Source organism: Mustela nigripes, chromosome 9 (assembly GCF_022355385.1).
Source record: "Mustela nigripes isolate SB6536 chromosome 9, MUSNIG.SB6536, whole genome shotgun sequence".
NCBI classification, from domain to species: Eukaryota; Metazoa; Chordata; class Mammalia; order Carnivora; family Mustelidae; genus Mustela; species Mustela nigripes.
The window spans coordinates 77,773,972-77,794,256 of NC_081565.1; positions in this window are offsets into that span (position 1 = coordinate 77,773,972).

The window sequence follows — 20,285 nt, forward strand, 5'->3', positions numbered from 1 at the left end:
CAACTTTCTTGGAAAGCTCTGAAGGCACATTCTGTTCCTGTTGTTTTGGGGTGAACTAGGGCAGAGGACAGGGGGTGAAGCCTCCTACAGGTGGGCTGCTATGCCCTCAAAAGTTCAAGGTGAACTCTAACCTCCTTGGAGAAGGGCCAGGGGAGATGAGCATGTGTAGGTTGAAGCTTCTGGACTGATTCCCAAACCTAGACAAGCACACTAGTGTTAAGCCATAGCAATGTCCACATCCCACCCGTCTAGGAGGATGCATTTTAAAAAGCTCCTCAATATGACGAAAGGGCATTCTAGGTTGAGGACCTTTTGTAGGGAAAAACAGCCTGCTAAGGAGATCAACAAATCCATTCAGCCAAATCACAATGAAGTTTGGAAGGCTCACCTGTGCCCAGAAATCTTGCCCATCAGTGTGAGGAATCTGGCAGAGGAATCAAAAGACAGAGAAGGTTTGGGGGAAAGCCGTGGGTATCCTAGGAAACAGGATCATTCTGGTCAGAGCAGCAACAGCAGGCCTGGGGAAAGGCTGGGGAGAATGTTCCAGGAAGAGAGGGTGAGGGACGGACCTTTGATCTGTGCAGAGAGGGCTCCAGAGATGCATTAAGGCATTTGAGAGCTGGACGAAGGGATGGGAGGTCTCTGTAGTCAGACTTGGGCCTGGGCAGCTGGGAGAATTGAGCGTGAGTGACGGAAGAGACGTCACATCTGGAACCATGGGCTCTGATGAAGGGGGTAGGATGGAGATTAGGGAAGAGGGCTAGGGAAACTAGGGAAAAAGCAAGACAGAACAGGGGAGACAGAAAGACTAATCATTTCTAAATTGCTGGGGACAAGCAGGGTCGATGGAAAGACCTGTAGCAGAGAGGGAAGGGGCAGGGAGGAAGAAGACAGGGGACGGAGGCATCGTTTTGCTGTGAGTTTCCGGAAACCAGGAAAACACGCAGGCACAGGGTTGGGAAGTTGGACGAAATACAAAATCCAGGACATTTAGGCTCTCCTTCTCAGGTGGGTTGGGTAGTCAGGTCCGTTGGGAGTTTCACCAACTAGACAGACCTGTATTTCCACAACTGGAACAGTTACCTTATGAATATGATATTCGTAACTTTGGCTCGAAAAGGTATTTCTGTGTCTAGGCACTTTTCTCCAACCTGGATAAACACCAGTTTTTCTACCTGAAGGCTCCTTTTTCTACTTGTGACCAGGTAAACAATCTGTGGTTTAGGGACATCTTTCTGTCAAGATGTCCACAACTTAATACATAAGAGAGTTGTTTTTTTTTTTTTTTTTTTTTTTTTTTTTTTTTTAGGTTTTTGTATTTTGGGGCTGAGTAAATACTAGAGGTTTTGAGGTCACTTTTTTTTTTTTTGAGGTCAGCTTTTAATAAGAACATCCAAGAATGATCATGGGAGCCCCCACTTTCTCACACAGGGAAGAAAGCAAGCCTCCAAATGGAACGGGAAACCTGACATATTCCCTCAAGAGTAACCTTCAGACTCTGAGCTACATATTCATATTAAAATATATCTATAGATATATCTATATATGGCATAGATTTCTAATATCTGAAGTCTAAAAGTCACATGGCCAAAAAAATCAGACAAAGACTTACAAACCATAGGGATTTTCTGACCCACTGGCAGAAGTTGTGTTAATTAGCATTTAATCGTGTCATATTTCGCTACTGAAAAACAAAGCTAAATATTTTTACTCCTAGTGTTTCTCCATGAAGCGTCACCTTCTCTAATATAATTAAGCCCACGCTGGATTCGTGTATAGACATTATGTACCCATATCTAGTTCCTTGTGCAAGTACTCATATTACAGACAATTGAAACTAATTGCCTGACAAATCTGTTAATTAAAAGGTTTGTTAGGAGAGGATAATGAGAATTACCTTGTATTCCTATTGGTCAAGAGGAAATTGTAAAATAATTGTGGCAGTTCATGTTGTGAGCTTACAAGAAACAGGCATTTTAAAATGCTTTATATATTATTCCAGTTACTTCTCATAGCCAAGATGGGACAGAACTGCTCCTTTTTTCTCTATTTTGACTGATGATGAATTCTGAGGCACAGAGAAGCTACAAAATTTGCTCAAGTGAACAGCATGGCGTAGGGGTAGAAGAGATTTGAACCCAGTTAGCATAGCTCTAGTGTCTGGGTCCCACCTCATACTGGAGAAATCTTCAGCTGAAACCTGCGGCTTCTACCGCTAATGACAGCCGTCCTCATTGAGGTGACTTCTAATGTGAGAGATGCTCACTTAAGATCACGTGGGCGACTCCTCCAAATTAGCTGGCAGGGTGTGAGTTCCACCCTTGCCCTGTGTCGCGGGGGATTGTGTATTAGTGTCTTGGGGATGCGGTCAGCAGTTACCATGAACTTGACGGCTTCCAACAACAGGAAGTCACTAACTCAGAGCCTGGAAGCCAGGAGTCTGAAATCAAGGGGTCAGCAGGACCCAGCTCCCTGGATAGACTGTAAGAGGGAACTCTGCCTTTCCCAGCTTCTGGGGGCTTCCAGGCCTCCTTAGCTTATAGCTGCATCACTCCAGCCTCTGCCTCAGTTTTGTTTTGTTTTGTTTTAAGATTTTATTTATTTGACACAGAGAGAGAGAGAAATAACAAGTAGGCAGAGAGGCAGGCAAAGACAGAGAGGAGGAGGCAGACTCCCCGCGGAGCAGAGCGCCCGATGCGGGACTTGATCCCAGGACCCTGGGATCATGACCTGAGCCGAAGGCAAAGGCTTTAACCCACTGAGCCACTTAGGCGCCCCTCTGTCTCAGTCTTTATGTGGCCTTCTCTTTCCTCGGTTTCGCCTCAGGTCTCAACTTGAGATCCTTAACCTAATTATATTTACAAAGTTATTTTTCCAGATGAGCCCCTTGATTTCAGGAAAATCCCTAGCTCTCACCTTCCTATAGCTGGTGGTTGGCTGATGAAGAGAAGCAGAGCTCCCCTTGCCCTCACTCCCTTTAGGAGAGCTGCAAAGGCTCATTCCTGCCCCCATCACTGCCTGAGAGGACCCACTGAGCTGGTGGTCACAGCTGTACCCACCTGGTTCCCTTGCTGCCCAAATCTGCTTTCCTCACTTCCTTGCAAATGTATCTTCTGGAAGTCCTCCTCAACAAGACTTCTAGGTCGAGATTTCCATTCAGAATCTTTTTCTTGGGGACCCAATTGAAGACAACTCTATTGGAATTTGTGACCAACTGCATGTAATCTTTTGGCCAGTCTCGGCCTTGGAGGGATATTTAGCATTTTTATAAACTGATTGTTGTCTCGCATCAGCTTTGTGGCAGGGGTCTGGACTCCTACCAAACCAGGAGGATTTTGCATCTTGCATTCAAAGTTTAAAATCAGAAGACATTTTCTAGAGAAAGTACTATTAAAAAGGCTTGCGCTTCCTCCTTAAAATACTAGAGCTTTTGTTTGATGCTTCTCTTTTTGTCTTATCAAAATTACAATCATAAAAGCCACAATCTATGAATACAAAAGTCTGTATCCATACAGAAGACTTACATTACCTTTTAGCATCACCCCTCTATCTGATTATGCCCTCATGAGCCTGAGCCCTCCCCACCGCCACCACACACATCAATACCCTCCCACATAAACATCTAGCGTGTCCTTGACAGTGAGTAAGGGGTATACAAGAGGTCTCAAATACAGGCACCTACATGGGCCCCTTCTCAGAAAAGTAGCTTTAACCTCTTTGCCAGGTAGGCATATCATATAGAATAAAACTGATTTGCTACCCATTTTGGTAAATGGAGTTTGGTGCAAGCGCTGAAGGTAACCAACTGTGGATGAAGTGTAGTAGACGTTGTCCGTGTATCTTTGCTCCTCCCAAGATCCAACCATTTTCTTACTAGGAAGAACCAGCACAGGGAATGATGAAAGGTTAACTCTGTGATAACCACTTGGGGGCTACCAGATGTGGGGAAAGGAAGCAGTAAAATATGAGCTTTATACTTTTATTTTGGTGCTCAGTCTAGACTCCTTGAAATGATGTCTTCTTGAATATTAGAAGTGCAGACACCTTCTGAAGGGTATTTCAATCTGGTGGAGTCTGAGATCAGGAACTAAGGGGTCCACAGATCATTCTATTAGCCTACAATCTGTGTTGGGATCTGAAATGCCCTCATTAAGCAAGTATTTCCAGTATATCAGTAGATTACTGTACCCCTATTGGGGACCTGTGAGGCCAGCTGATGGTTGTGGCTCGCAGAGGCCGTTGTAATTGATGCCTCTGTTAGAGAACCAAAAGTCTTCATCAAAAAGGACCACGTAGCCTTAGAAGAGCCTCAGTTTGTTCATTAAAACCCAATAACTATTCAATAATAAATTATGAAAAACAGAAGTCAGCTTATATATCACATATTACAAGTATTGTGTATAAACTTTGGCAAAGCAGTTAAAGTAGCTAATACACATTTCTATCCTTCTAAGAGTGGCTTATGGTTATAGACTGCAATATTACACTTCTGTCCTTGGACCCAGACAGATAATGTCTTTGGACTTGTCATAAAGAGATAATCAACCAAGGACATAAAATGTGGGCTCAAAGATTAGGACAGGGAAAATTTTGAAGTCACCTAAGCTTTGTTCAGTATAACTTCTTTTTGAGGAGTACTTTGCATCCCTAGAAAGTATAGTAAGAATTCACTATTTATAACCATGAAGATGTATATACCGTATTGCTTAGTACAAAACAAGATACCATACCACATGCATAGGAAGAAATCATCTCTAAAATTATCCATGCAAAACCAAGCTCACACACACACATAGTCATAAAGTTATAATATCTGGAAACATAATCCTCTGTGATCATATGAGAATCGCAGAAACCATTTACTTCTTCAGACTTTGCTGTACTGATTAAACTTGTTGGCAGTGAGCATGTGTCATTTCATTCAGTTAAAAATGTCTAAAAATCTACTTTTGATTTTTAAATCATGCTTTTAGAAGTCATGCTTTTTTATCAGCATGTTCATATCTATACTTGCTATACTTATTACTTGTTTTTACCTGTTATACTATTATTTGTGTTGTTCTGATTATTAATGACACAACACTTCACCTTACTTGAAGAGACCATTTTGGTGGGTTGCAAACCTTTCGGGAAATGGGACTGACACACATAGCCTGTGCTCTGACCTGACCAGTCCTGGTAGCAGGCAGAGAGTGTATCCCCCATCCTCCAAGGCATACAGACTAGGGGGGAACATGCAGATATGATTGGGGAGCCTCTCCAGTCATGGTCAGGTGGTAGACAAGCTGGCATCAAAAAGAAATACAAAAAAATTTTTTTAAAGATTTTGTTTATTTATTTATTTGACAGACAGAGATCACAAGTAGGCAGAGAGGCAGGCAGAGAGAGAGGAGGAAAGAGGCTCCCTGCTGAGCAGAGAGCCTGATGCGGAGCTCGATCCCAGGACCCTGGGATCATGACCTGAGCCAAAGGCAGAGGCTTTAACTCACTGAGGCACCCAGGCACCCCAGAAATACAAAATTTTTAACATTAAAGAATGTAGAAGAGGAAACTGAGCATGATCCTGGCTGAGTAACCCACCTGTCCTTTCTAAAGGTGCATTCCTTTTCTGTCCTTTCTGAAGGTACATTGAAGTTTGCTGTGGTGACTAGAAAAATCTGTGTTGGGGCATCTGGGTGGCTTAGTCCGTTGAACGTTTGCCTGCTACTGAGGTCATGATCTAGGGGTCCTGGGATTGAGCCCTGCCTCAGGCTCCCTGCTGCAGGAAGTCTGCTTCTCCCTCTCCCTCTGTCCCTTCCCCTGCTCGTGTTCTCTCTCAAATAAATAAATAAAATCTTTAAAAAAAAAAAAAAAAGTGTATGCAATGCCCAGTTGATAGTTAGGCTTTTAATGGATGATACTTTTACATGGTATTATTGTTAATGTTGTGGCTACTATGTGCTACTGAGAAGTGTTGCTATGAAGAAATTTAACATTGAAAAATCACCTGCTGAATTTTATCATGTGGCCATTCAAAACAGGTAGTTTGTGGAGGGGAAGAACTATGTCTTGCACTATGCAGGACATTTCTTTCTTTTTGTAAAGCATTAAGTATTACCAAATTTCTATACTTCCTTACTCAGAATGATTCAGCCTAAAAGGGAGAACTTTTTCTTCTATATCTCACTTGGATGTGATAAAATGTAAATTTTAATTTAACAGCACCTACTTCTTTCCTAGAAAATCCAATTTTCTGTGTAGGAACTATACAATTAATTTTACCTCAGATAGGCAAGACTTAGTCCGTGGCACATTCTGCACTGTGCTAAACTTTTTCTTCAGTCTCAATTTCCACAAAGCACAAAAGCAGTTTTCTTCATATACTGCAGAATATTTTTCATTCTGATAAATTTCATATCACCAGTGTGAAATATTACTATTAAAAACTGCTTGTGGGGCGCCTGGGTGGCTCAGTGGGTTAAGCCGCTGCCTTCGGCTCAGGTCATGATCCCAGGGTCCTGGGATCGAGCCCCGCATTGGGCTCTCTGCTCAGCAGGGAGCCTGCTTCCTCCTCTCTCTCTGCCTGCCTCTCTGCCTGTTTGTGATCTCTCTCTGTCAAATAAATAAATAAAATCTTTTAAAAAAATAAATAAATAAATAAATAAAGTTAAAAAAATAAATAAATAAATAAAAACTGCTTGTGTTGAAAGCAAGGGCAGCATTAATGAGTTTCCCCTTAATTTTTCATGTGTGTGTGTTCAGGCTTGACAAATAAATCACAGTCACATATATTGGTCTGTGATGCAGTTTATTAGCCTAATACTTCCTATATCTAATACCTGGTACCATAGCAAAGAAATAAAATGAATCAGGTAGTAAGCTTTTATCATACAGCAGTATTCAGTAGGAAGCCGTTCACATAAGATAAACTTTATAATCCAATATTCAGAACTCCATAATACTGATTTTTAACATATAATGATCTCTCAAGTTGTTTAGAAATGTGAATTTCTGGTTAACTTAGTACTTGGATTGACTGTATAAGAGAAACTAATGAACTGTGTGGGATTAACTAATGGGAGAAAATATTTACAAATCACATTCCTGAAAAGGGATTAATATCCAGAACATAAAAAACAAACAAATAAATAAACAAAAAAACTTCTACAACTCCACCACAACCACCCAAGAGAAAAAGGTGGGCAAAGGACTTGGGTGAGCCTTTCTCCAAAGAAGATACACAAATGACCAAAAAGCACATGAAATTTGCTCAACATCACTAATCATCAGAGAAATAAAAATCAAAACAACAGTAAAATATGACTTCCCACCATTAGGGCAGCCATTACAAAAACCCCAGGGAATACCAGGTGTGGTCAAGGTCGTGGGGATATTGGAACGTCTGCGCGTCACTGGTGGGACTAGAGAACCATGCCAGTAGCTGTGGAGGGCAGTTCCTAAAGAAATTAAACATATGCTTGAAAAAAATTCTTCCAAACCAAACAATAACTAGCCTTTTCTGAACCTTCTTTCATTTTTAATTAAATTTTTTAAAATATTAATTCTAGAGTAGTTGACATACATGTTATATTAGTTTCAGGTGTACAATACAGTGATTCAACAAGTCTATGCATTACTCAGTGCTTATCATGGAACCTGTACTTTTCACCCCCTCTATCACCTAGTTCACCTGTCCGCCCCACCCACTTCTCCTCTGGTAAGTACCAGTTTGTTCTCTATATTAAGATTCTGGTTTGGGGAGCACATGGGTGGCTCAGTGGGTTAAGTGTCTGCCTTTGGCTCAGGTCATGATCTCAGGGTCCTGGGATCGAGCCCCATGTTGTACTCCCTGCTTAGCAGGAAGTGTGCTTCTCCCTCTCCTTCTGTGCTCTCTCTCCAATAAATAAATAAGATCTTTTAAAAAATAAAAAGTAAATAAATCTTTTTAAAAAATATTCTGGGTTTTTTTTTGTCTCCTTTTATCTTTGTTCCCTTGTTTTGTTTCTTACAAAATTCCATGTATGAGTGAAATCCTATGGTATTTTTTTCTCTGACTTACCTCACTTAGTTTTATACCCTCTACATCCACCTATGTTGCTGCAAATGGCAAGATTTCATTCTTTTTTATGGCTGAATAATATTCCTTTGTGTATAAATATGCACCACCACATCTTCTATCTATGGACACTTGGGTTGCTTCTGTAATTTGGCTACTGTAAATAATGCTGCAGTAAACATAGAGGTGCATCTCTCATTCTGAATTAGTGTTTTCATATTCTTTGGGTAAATATCCCATAGTGGAATTACTCTATCATCTAACAGTTTTATTTTTAATTTTTTGAAGAGTCTCCGTATGGTTTACCACAATGGCTGCACCAGTTGGTATTCTCACTTAACAGTGCAAGAGGGTTGCTTTTACTCCACATCCTCCCTGAGCCTTCTTTTTGACAAGGCTTTGTCCTCAACCTCATCTCCATTTAGCCTCGCGCAGTTGTAGCAAGAATCCTGCTAACTCAGAATCTCTCACCCTTGACATCAGTTCAAGTTCTTCCTCCTACTGCCTTGATAACTGATCACCTGGTCAGCCTTCGGTAAAAATCCTAAGTCAGTTTGGCACAAATCCCCCTATCCTTGATGTCTCTTCTTGGTACTTTTTCATCCACTGACCCCCCTCAATCTGCGCATTGCCTAGAAACCTCGATCTGTTCTTGCTGTAATCAGAGTCGAACCCAGTACCTCTCCCCTACTGTGATAGTCTTGACACCTGCTGCAGTAATCCTGAATAAAGTCTTTCTTACTGGCTTAACAAATGTCTGAACAATTTTATCTTTAACGTGATCCCAAAATTCACTTCTGGCTACATACTCAAATAATCAAAATTGGGTATTTTGTACAGATATTTGTGCACCCATGCTCACAGCAGTGTTATTCACTATAACCAAAAGGTGAAAGCAATGCAAGTGCCCATTTATGGGTGAATGGATAAACAAAATATGATATATGTAGAATGGAATATTATTCGGCCTTAAAAAGGGAGAAAATTCTAATGTATGCCAGAACATGAATGAACCCTCAAGACATTATACTAAGTGAAATAAGCCAGTCACAAAAGGACAAATATTATATAATTTCACTTATGTGAAATTCCTGGAGTAGTCAAATTCATAGAGATGGAAAGTAAAATGGTGGTTTTGGGGGGTTGGGGACAGGAGGAAATGGAGAGTTACTATTTACTGATTATAGTTTCAGTACAGATATCTAGTTCATTTGTTCAAAACGAAAAACATCTGGAGAACGGAGGCTGTGGTGTTTGCTCAACAATGTGAAATGGACTTAATACCACTAACCTGTACACTTAGAAATGGTCAAAATGGTAAACTTTATGTTCTGTGTTCTACTGGAATTAAAAAAATGACTGAAATTCTCAAGTGAGAAAAGCTATAATTCTCAACACAATGAACTTCTTTTTTAGTTCATAGCATCAGAATACAGTTTTCACTGATTTATTATGCGTTTCTCACTCAGTGGTACCATGATATGACTAAAACCAAAACAAAAACAAACTTGTGAAAAATAAACAAAACCAGAAACAGACTCATAAACACAGAGAACAAAACAGAGGTTGCCAGAGGGGATAGGTGAACGGGGCTAAGAGATACAAAGTTCCGGGGGCGCCTGGGTTAAGCCTCTGCCTTCAGCTCAGGTCATGGTCCCAGAGTCCTGGGATCGAGCCCTGCATAGGGCTCTCTGCTGAGCAGGGAGCCTGCTTCCCCCTCTCTCTCTGCCTGCCTCTCTGCCTACTTGTGATCTCTATCTGTTAAATAAATTAAAAAAAAAAAAAAAAAGAGAGAGAGATACAAAGTTCCGGATAGAAAATAAATTAGACACAAGGATGAAAAATACAGCATAGGAATCATAGTCGATAAGACTGCAACAACTATGTGGTGACAGATGGTAACTACACTCACCATGGAGTATTTCCTAATGTATATAATCGTCAAATCATTATATTGGATATCTGAAACTAATATATTTGTCAACTATACTTCAGTTAAAATGTGGTCAAAATTTTCTTCCAAGTATCTTCTTTTGTTGATAAGAAAAAAAATAGTTTAATACTTTTTTTTTCTTTTTTCTTTATTTTTTTTGTTTGTTTGTTTGTTTTGGTATCATTGCTAAACATTTCAGAACTGAGTAAGCCGGAACACTTTCTTACCCTTTATTTTAAAATTGTGGAAAAGCTTTCAGTTTTTCTCCATTGAGAATGATATTTGCGGTGGGTTTTTCATAGATGGCTTTGATGATATTGAGGTATGTGCCCTCTATCCCTACACTTTGAAGAGTTTTGATCAGGAAGGGATGCTGTACTTTGTCAAATGCTTTTAAAATTGTGGTGATTGAACACTTGAAATTTTTAAAAATAAATCCAAAAGCTGCATGCTTGACCCCCAAAGTAATTACTATGACTGTTTTAATAGGTCTGGATTTGCTCTGAGACCTGATTTGGCTGGATTTACTTGAGACAGGGAATCCATTTAAAGGATTGAAAACAAATTCTAGAACCTATCTAGTCCACTTGTTCTAAGAAGGACTCACCCATTCCAGGAAGATTGCTCTTTATTATTTTATTCACTTTTCTAAGAGTCTCATTCAAAAGAATCTATTCTATGTCTTAATGATTCTATTCCTGGTTCAAATTGTCCATCTTTAACAATAGCTCTTAATAAAATGTATTCCTTTTTTTTCCTTCCTACTTAGGAAATAATACAGTCTGTTTCTATAATGCGTGTTTCTGCAGTCAAATGCTCTTCCCCTGAGCTATACCCCCTATAATGCGTGTTTCTGTAAGAGAAATGTGCTCCTATCTGTCAGGGGAGTCTTGCTAGTTTAAAGAGCAAGTCAATTTATTCAATTTATTGTTCTCCCCAGTTACGTAAGCTGGACAAAATTTCTCTCTAAGAGAAATTCTCTCTCAAAGACAGAAATTATCCCTCAGGGGGGAAAAACATAAATCTGACAAGAGTCTTTCCTGGTGATTGGTTTAGTGGCCATGCTTTCTACACATTAAGCTATTTGGTGAAACAGAAAGAAAGAATCTCTAAAAATATATTTACTCTTGTGGTTTAAAAACTAAAAAATGGATTGCTTAAGAAGCCTATGATCTAAATCAATTTTTTTATTAACATATACTGTATTATTTGCCCCAGGGGTATAGGTCTGTGAATCATCAGTCTTACACATTTCGCATCACTCACCACAACACATACACTCCCCATGTCCATCACCCAGCCACCCGATCCCTGCCCTCCCACCCCAGCAGCCCTCAGTTTGTTTAGTGAAATCAAGAGTTTTCTATGGTTTGTCTCCCTCCCTATCCCATCTTGTTTCATTTTTTTTCCCTCCCTATCCTTCACAAACCCCCACCCTGCCTCTCAAATTCCTCATATCAGAGAGATCATATGATAATTGTGTTTCTCTCATTGACTTATCTCACTTAATGATACCCTCTAGTTCTATCCATGTTCTTGCAAATGGCAAGATTTCATGTTTTTTAATAGCTACATAGTACTCCATTGTGTGTGTGTGTGTGTGTGTGTGTGTGTGTATACCACATCTTCTTTATCCATCTTTATCCATTCATCTATCGATGGACATCGAAGTTCTTTCCATAGTTTGGCTATTGTGGACATTGCTGCTATAAAAATCCGGGTGTACATGCCCCTTTGGATCACTACATTTGTATCTTTAGAGTAAATACCCAGTAGTGCTATTGCCAGGTCATAGGGTAACTCTATTTTCAACTTTTTGAGGAACCTCCATACTGTTTTCATAGTGGCTGCACCAGTTGCATTCCCACCAACAGTGTAGGAGGGTTCCCCGTTCTCCAGATCCTCACCAGCATCTTGTTTCCTGACTTGTTAATTTCAGCCATTCTGACTGGTGTGAGGTGCTATCTCACTGTGGTTTTGATTTGTTTTTCCCTGATGCCCAGTGATGTGGAGCACTTTTCATATGTCTGTTGGCCATTTGGATGTCTTCTTTGCAGAAATGTCTGTTCATGTCTTCTGCCCATTTCTTGATTGGATTATTTGTTCTTTGGGTGTTGAGTTTGATATGTTCTTTATAGAATTTGGATAATAATCCTTTATCTTACATGTCATTTGCAAATATCATCTCCTATTCTGTCAGTTGTCTTTTGGTTTTGTTCCAGCAAAGTTTCCTTTGCTGTGCAAAGGCTTTTGATCTTGATGAAGTCCCAATAATTCATTTTTGCTCTTGCTTCCCTTGCTTTTGGCACTATTTCTAGGAAGAAGTTGCTGTGGTTGAGGTCAAAGAGGTTGCTTCCTGTGTTCTCCTCAAGCGTTTTGATGAATTCCTTTCTCACACTGAGGTCTGTCATCCATTTTGAGTCTATTTTTGTGTGTGGTGTAAGGAAATGGTCCAATTTCATTCTTCTGCATGTGGCTGTCCAATTTTCCCAACACCATTTGTTGAAGAGACTGTCTTATTTTCATTAGACATTCTTTCCTTCTTTGTTGAAGATAGTTGACCATAGAGTAGAGGGTCCATTTCTGGGCTCTCCATTCTGTTCCATTGATCTATGTGTCTGTTTTTGTGCCAGTACCATACTGTCTTGATGATTACATCTTTGTAATAAAGTTTGAAGTCTGGAATTGTGATGTAGCCAACTTTGGCTTTCCTTTTCAACATTTCTCTGGATATTCAGGGTCTTTTCTGGTTGCATATAAATTTTAGGATTATTTGTTCCATTTCTTTGAAAACAGTTGATGGTATTTTGGTAGGGATTGCGTTAAATGTGTAGATTGCTTTAGGTAGCATAGACATTTTCACAATATTTGTTCTTCCAATCCATGAGCATGGAACATTTTTCCATTTCTTTGTGTCTTCCTCAATTTCTTTCATGAGCACTTTATAGTTTTCTGAGTACAGATTCTTTGTCTCTTTGGTTAGGTTTATTCCTAGGTATCTTATGGTTTGGGTGCAATTATAAATGGGAATGACTCCTTAATTTTTATTTCCTCTGTCTTCTTCTTAATTTTTTTTCTGTCTTTGGTGTATAGACATGGAACTGATTTCTGTGCATTGATTTTATATCCTGACACTTTACTGAATTCTTGTATGAATTCTAGTAGTTTTGGAGTGGAGTCTTTTGGGTTTTCAACATAAAGTACCATATCATCTGCAAAGAGTGAGAGTTTGAGTTCTTCTTTGCTGATTCAGATGCCTTTTATTTCTTTTTGTTGTCTGATTGCTGAGACTAGGACTTTTATTACTATGTTGAATAGCAGTGGTGATAGTGGACATCCCTGCTGTGTTCCTGACCTTAGGGGAAAAGCTCTCAGTTTTTCCCCATTGAGAATGATATTCACTGTAGGTTTTTCATAGATGGCTTTAATGATATTGAGGTATGTACCCTCTGTCCTTACACTTTGAAGAGTTTTGATCAAGAAAGGATGCTATACTTTGTCAAATGCTTTTTCAGCATCTATTGAGTGTATCATATGGTGACTGTTACTGTATATTCTCTATGTTCCTTTCTAGTTTGTTACTTTTAGGCTCTCTCTTTGCTTAGAGGACCCCTTTCAATATTTCCTATAGGGCTGTTTTGGGTGTTTGCAAATTCTTTTAGTTTTGGTTTGTCCTGGAAGCTTTTTATCTCTCTTTCTATTTTCATTGATAGCCTAGCTGGATATAATATTCTTGGATGCCTATTTTTTTGTTTAGTGCTCTGAATATATCAGAGTCCTTTCTGGCCTGTCAGGTCTCTGTGAATAGATCTGCTGCCAATCTAATATTTCTACTATTGTGTGTTATAGACCTCTTTTCCTGAGCTGCTTTCAGGATTTTCTCTTTGTCACTGAGACTTGTAAGTTTTACTATTAGATGATGGGGTGTGGACCCATTTTTACTGATTGGGGGGGGGGTTCTCTGTGCCTCTTGGATTAGTGAAATTCTGTGCTATGATTTTCTCCAATATACCTTCTGCCCCTCTCTCTCTGTCTTCTTCTTCTGGGATCCCAATTATTCCAATATTGTTTTGTCTTTTGGTATCACTTATCTCTCAAATTCTCCCCTTATGGTCCACTACTGTTTGTCTCTCTTTTGCTCAGCTTCTTTATTCTCCATCATTTGGGCTTCTTTAACACTAATTCTCTCTTCTGCCTCATGTATCCTAGCAGTAAGAGCCTCCATTTTTTATTGCACCTCATTAATAGCTTTTTAAATTTCAACTGGGTTAGATTTTAGGTCTTTTATTTCTCCAGAAAGGGATTCTATAATATCTTCCATGCTTTTTTAAAGCCCAGCTAGCACCATGATGATCAGCATTCTGAACTGTAGATATGACATATTACCAATGTCCGTATTGATTAGGTCCCTAGCCTTTGGTACTGCCTCTTGTTCTTTCTTCTGTGGTGAGTTTTTCCACCTTGTCATTTTATCTAGATAAGAATAGATGAATGAGAGAACAAAATACTAAAAGGGTAGCAGCAACCCCAGAAAGATATACACTAAACAAATCAGAAGAGACCCAAAAATGGGGGGAGAAGAAAGGGGAAAAATAGAAAAAAAAAGATAGATAGATAGATAGATAGATAGATAGATATGAATGACTGGTGAATAGAAAAGAGTCCCCCACTTGATTAGAAGAAGCTACCTCCCAAAATTTTAAAGAAAAAAATACACACACACACACACAAATAAGGGTAAGCACAATGAAGGAATGGAATATGACTGTAAGATGAAAATTCAGAAAGATTCCAAAAAAGGAATTGATAAGATAAGAAGTTGGTTGAAAAAAAGAAAAGGAAAAAAAAAAAAGGAAAGAATGTGATCAGCTGGAGACTAAATTTAGGAGACTAGATTTAGGATATATTTTGATCTATTAGAAGAAATTTTATCCCAAAATTTTAAAGAAAAAAAAAAACCATATGTATACGAAAAATAAGGTTAAATACAATGAAGGGATAAAATATGACTATAACAATGAAATTTTTAAAAGATTTTTTAAAAAGATATTGATAAAATAATTAAAAAATGTTAAAATAGGAAAGAGGAAAATTTTTAAAAAATAGAATAAGAAAGAGATAAAATTAAAAAAATTAATTTTGCAATACTAAAGGATCATGGGGGGAAAGCCATGAATTCTATATGTTGCTTTCCCCTACCTCAGCGGTTCCGCAGTTCTTTTTGATCCAGTGAACTTGGTCTTGGAGGGCTGTTCTTGCTGATCTTCTGGCTGGGGCGGGGCCTACTGCCTTGATTCTCAAATGTCTTTGCCTGAGGCAGAATTGAGCTGCCCTTGCCAGGGGAGGGGCTAAGTAATCTGCTCGCATTCGCTCTCTCGGAGCTTTTGTTCCCTTAACGCTTTCCGTAGAGCTTTGCCGGAGCAGAATGAAAATGGCGGCCTCCCAAGTCCCCGGCCCAGAGGAGCCCAGAGCTCAGGGCCCCACTCCTCAGTGCACCCTCGGAGGAAAACAGTGAATCCCTCCTGTCTCCCTGTCTCTGGCCACGCTCAGAGCGCACCAGGCCTGTGACCAAATGTTTCTCTCTCCGGCACATGGACCCGTTTGGAGTCTCCAAACCCAGCAGATTCCTGCCGTGTGCTCACACGCCACTCCTCCCAGAGGTGAGTCTCTCTGGATCAGCCGCTTGTGGGGTTCTGCCCAAAGAGCAGTTGCCCGACGGTGCCTCGGGTCACGGTTTAAGGTAACCCGAGCTGAGAGCCCCCCAGCTCCATCTCTGCAGCCGGCTTCCCCAGTCCCGATACCTGGGAGCTCTGCCACACTCAGACACCCCCGGTCTTTCTGTGACCCCACGGGTCCTGAGATTACACTGTCCCCACTAGGGCTCCACCCCCTGCTTAGCCTCTGGAGGGACATCCCTCATTGGAAAGACTTCTAAAAGTTCCGATTTTGTGCTCTGCTGCTCTACCAATTGCTGGGAGCCACCCCTCCCCCCGCAGTCTACCTTCCTGAATGTTGCTTCGGATTCACTTCTCCACTTTCTTTCAGAAAGTGGTTGATTTTCTGTTGCTAGAATTGCTGCTCTTCTATCTCTTGTGGAGTTTGCAGGTGTTCAGAATGGTTTACTAACGATCCAGCTAAACTCCTGGCACCTGATGACATCTCAGTCTCCTACTCCTCTGCCATCTTGCTCCTCCCTCCTCCCGTAAATCAATTTTTAAAAACATGTTTTGATTAAATTCGTCTCTTTTAAAAAATAAAGATCATCTTCAGTCTACCTCCCTGGGGAGAAATTCTGAGGTGAGAGGAATTGCCAGTCGATACGTAACCATGTTGAGATCTTACTAGGATTTTAATTATTTTCATCTGTGCTCTGGTTACAAATAAGAACACATTTTGAGCAGTCTGCTTCTAACCCTGGCTTGTGAATGTCCCTGTCGGTATACCTTTTTGCAGAAATCCAGGTTTTTTGTAGAACAGATATATTGTGGTATAACTAAAGAACAAACACCTTTTTCTGGAGGATTATTCCCAGCTGTATACAAATTACCTCATTTAGTCCCTATCCCTAATAAGAGTTTTTTGAGTTTGGTATAATTATGCCCACTTTTGGTGTCTTTGCAATAATGAATCAAAGAACTCTCCTATTATCCTTCAGTCTCCGGGAATAATAATATTTATCATCTTGGTTTTTCATTCTCTTTCTCAGCTCTGGTAAGTAAAGGACACAACATCCCTTTACTTCTACATAGTTTAGAGTTTATTTCATAAAAATGAAGGCATACTACAGTAAAATTAAAATCAGGAATTAACATTGATACAATAATATCATCTTACTCAAGTTACCTGAAACTGTTCTTTCTAGCAGAAGAAAAACACAATGAATTTAGGTGTCCTGGTTCTTTAAACTCCTTCAATCTAGATTTGTTCCGCAGTTTTCCGTTGTCTTTTGTCACTTTAACACTTCAGGAGGGTACAATAGTCTCTTGGGATCTTGTTAAACATGAGTTTGCCTGATGTCTCCTTGTGATTTTGTTCAGGCTATGCATTTTTGCCTGAAAGGTCCCATGGTAGTTCATAACTTTATCAAAGTTACACAGTTCAAGTTGGGGCCACCATTTGAATGGCAACCACCATTCCTAACTTGATGGATAATTATGGAATTTCTCATACAGCATCCTTAACAAATGTTAATGATTCCTATAAATGTCACTGAAGATTTACTGGAGCCCCTACCACGTGACAGAATCTGGAGCAAGGAAATCAGAGAGTATCATAATATAGACCTATTATAGGACGTACATGTTTATTATCCATTATGTGGGAGATTAATAGAAAACTCCATCAAAGTCTATCCTGTATATCTTAGACTATCAACTGCTAAGATTCTATTTTGCTTTGTTATTGTTGTTTTTTTTTTTTTTGGCATCAAGTTTCTATTTAAATTCTAGTTAGTTAACACATGGTATAATAGTGGCTTCAGGAGTAGAATTTAGTGATTAATCACTTCCATACAATACCCAGTGCTCATCATAACATGTGCCCTCCTAATACCCATCACTCATTTAGCCCATCCGCCACTCCTCCCTTCCAGCAACCCTCAGTTTATTCTCTATGGTAAGAATCTCTTACGGTTTGGCTTGGTCTCTCTTTTTTTTTTTTTTCTTCCTTCCCCTATGTGCACCTGTTTTGTTTCTTAAATTCTACGTATGAGTGAAATCATATGGTATTTATCTTTCTCTGACTGACTTATGTCACTTAGCAAAATATACTCTAGCTCCATTCACATCCTTGCAAATGGCAAGATTTCATTCCTTTGATGGCTGGGTAATATTCTATTACATATATAAATATACCTCACATCTTATTTATCCATTCATCAGTCAATGGGCATATCTGATAAAGGGTTAATATCCAAAATCCATAAAGAATTTACCAAATTCAGGGCACCTGGGTGGCTCAGTGTGTTGAGCCGCTGCCTTTGGCTCAGGTCATGATCCCAGGGTCCTGGAATTGAGTCCCGCATCGGGCTCTCTGCTTCGGCGGGGAGCCTGCTTTCCCCTCTCTCTGCCTGCCTCTCTGCCTATTAGTGCTCTCTGTTTGTCAAATTAAAAAAAAAAAAAAGTCTTAAAGAAAAAAGAATTTACCAAATTCAAAACTCAAAAAACCAATAATCAAGCTAAAATTTCTTACTTTACTTGCTTTTTTGGCTCCTGTCTTGTTTTCTTGTCCTAAACATTTGTTATACAATATGATTGTATCGCCTTTCAATGTAAACTAGTGATTTGCTTAAGAACATAATACAAACATTATAATCAAATGTCCCTGCTCTCCAGAAATTCAACTCCTAGAAGTTTTGCAAAAGCAGGTGATTTGTCTGTAATTTCCCGCTCTTTTAATTACTTCAAAAGCCAACAACTTAACAAAGTAAATTTAAAAATAGCAGCATGAGTCAATATGAACAAAGAAGCCTTTGTATTTTCAAAACTCTATACATTTTGGGCTAATTTTTCTAATGTTACTATTATAATGCAAGTTGAAACTTAAACAATAAGCAATTAATACTGTGAATTATCATTGATGTTTTAGTCATGAGTATCTTTAAATGCAAGCCCAAGTTCCACAAATAGAAATTTAAATTTATCCTGGATAACCTTTTATTTTAAAATTTCAGTTTTGTATACTCTCAGAATCATGACTGACTTGATTTTGACTACTGAAAGTACAAAGTCCTTGAAAATGAGCATACATTCTCAATAAATTGGTGTTGCACCTGAAAGAGTAAATAAATAATAAAATGATCATCACTTAATAGTCTCAGAATTGTTTCATATCTCAGCAATCATCGTAAACTTTCAGAACCAAAGCCCTGGGAAAATTCATGGGCCCTTGTGAAGTAAGGGCTAATACACAATGACCTGTCACTATTTTATTTAATCCATTGTTTTCAAAGATGTGAAATTAGCTTCTAAGTATGTCATGATCAGTGCTTTTTAAAAATGAAGTGAAAAAAGATGGAAAAATTTTCAGGGTGTCCTGTAGGAAATGTAAATATTAATATCTGAAACATTTTTTTTAATTTATTTTAAAGATTTTATTTATTTACTTGACAGAGAGAGATCACAAGTAGGCAGAGAGGCAGGCAGAGAGAGAAAGAGGAGGAAGCAGAAAGCCCAATGCAGGGCTCGATCCTAGGACCTGGGACCCTGGGACCATGACCTGAGCCAAAGGCAGAGGCTTAACCCACTGAGCCACCCAGGCGCCCCAATATCTGAAACTTTTGTTTGGTGTATGTGTGTGTCTGTGCACATATGTGCACATACATATCTAAGTGTGTGTCTCTTTCATGTACTGTGTGGAAAGGGAAAATAGTTTATTTATTGTTACACAAAGAAATCTTGGAATCCACTTACTTGGTATCCAATTCAAACTTAATCTTTGCTGTCATTTCCTACAGGCTACATAGGTGATATATTATATTTTTCATGACTTTGCTTTTTCTCCTGCACATTATAGGTATTTCAAAGGCCTTCTTCACAGTCTCTACCCACCCTCCCCCAGCAATATACATAGATAAACTCCACCTAGGAAAATTACCTTCCACTTCCATCCCTAGCTTTTTCATGAACATTAAAGCAGTTTCAGCCAGATTCTTTATTTTAGCTGTTAGGGTTCCTCTTCCTTCCATTGGTAATGATCCTAATTCCTTTCCTATCTGATGAAATCTGTCTAAACAAAATGTAGATTATCTAATTTGCTCACCCTTACATGCTGAGTTCCTACCACAGAGTATGAGCTCTAGAAGCATTTGTTGAATAAATAAATAAGCATGTATTCCTAACACGTGCAGACGTATTAATAAGAGCGATCCTATCTTCCACTCTACAGTGGTCCTTCCTAAATCATCCATCTCTACCAAATTATTGAATCCTGTCTTCACAGGGCCAAAAGCATTGTTGCCTGAGATGGCACAATTTAAAGGGTGAGGGAAATAGAAGAATCTCTTCTTGATTGGGATTACAGTAGAGCTGGATGTAAATTTTATCTGGCTAGCAAAAATCCTTTGTTTGCTCCACACATTTTAATCAATGTCCTATATTTATGTGTTAGAAATTCCCACATAAAAACTCAGCTTGTCTTAAAAGATCGTAAGATCTGGCAACATTAGTTTCAGAGTTGGCTGGAGCTGGAGTGGCTGATTCTTCTTGATGGCTCATGTGTGTAACTTTTTCCTTTTTGCTAGTTTTCCCTACTAGATTGTGAGTCCCCCAGAATCATCATAGCTGGGGCTCGAGAGCCATGTGAGAATGGATGTGTAAA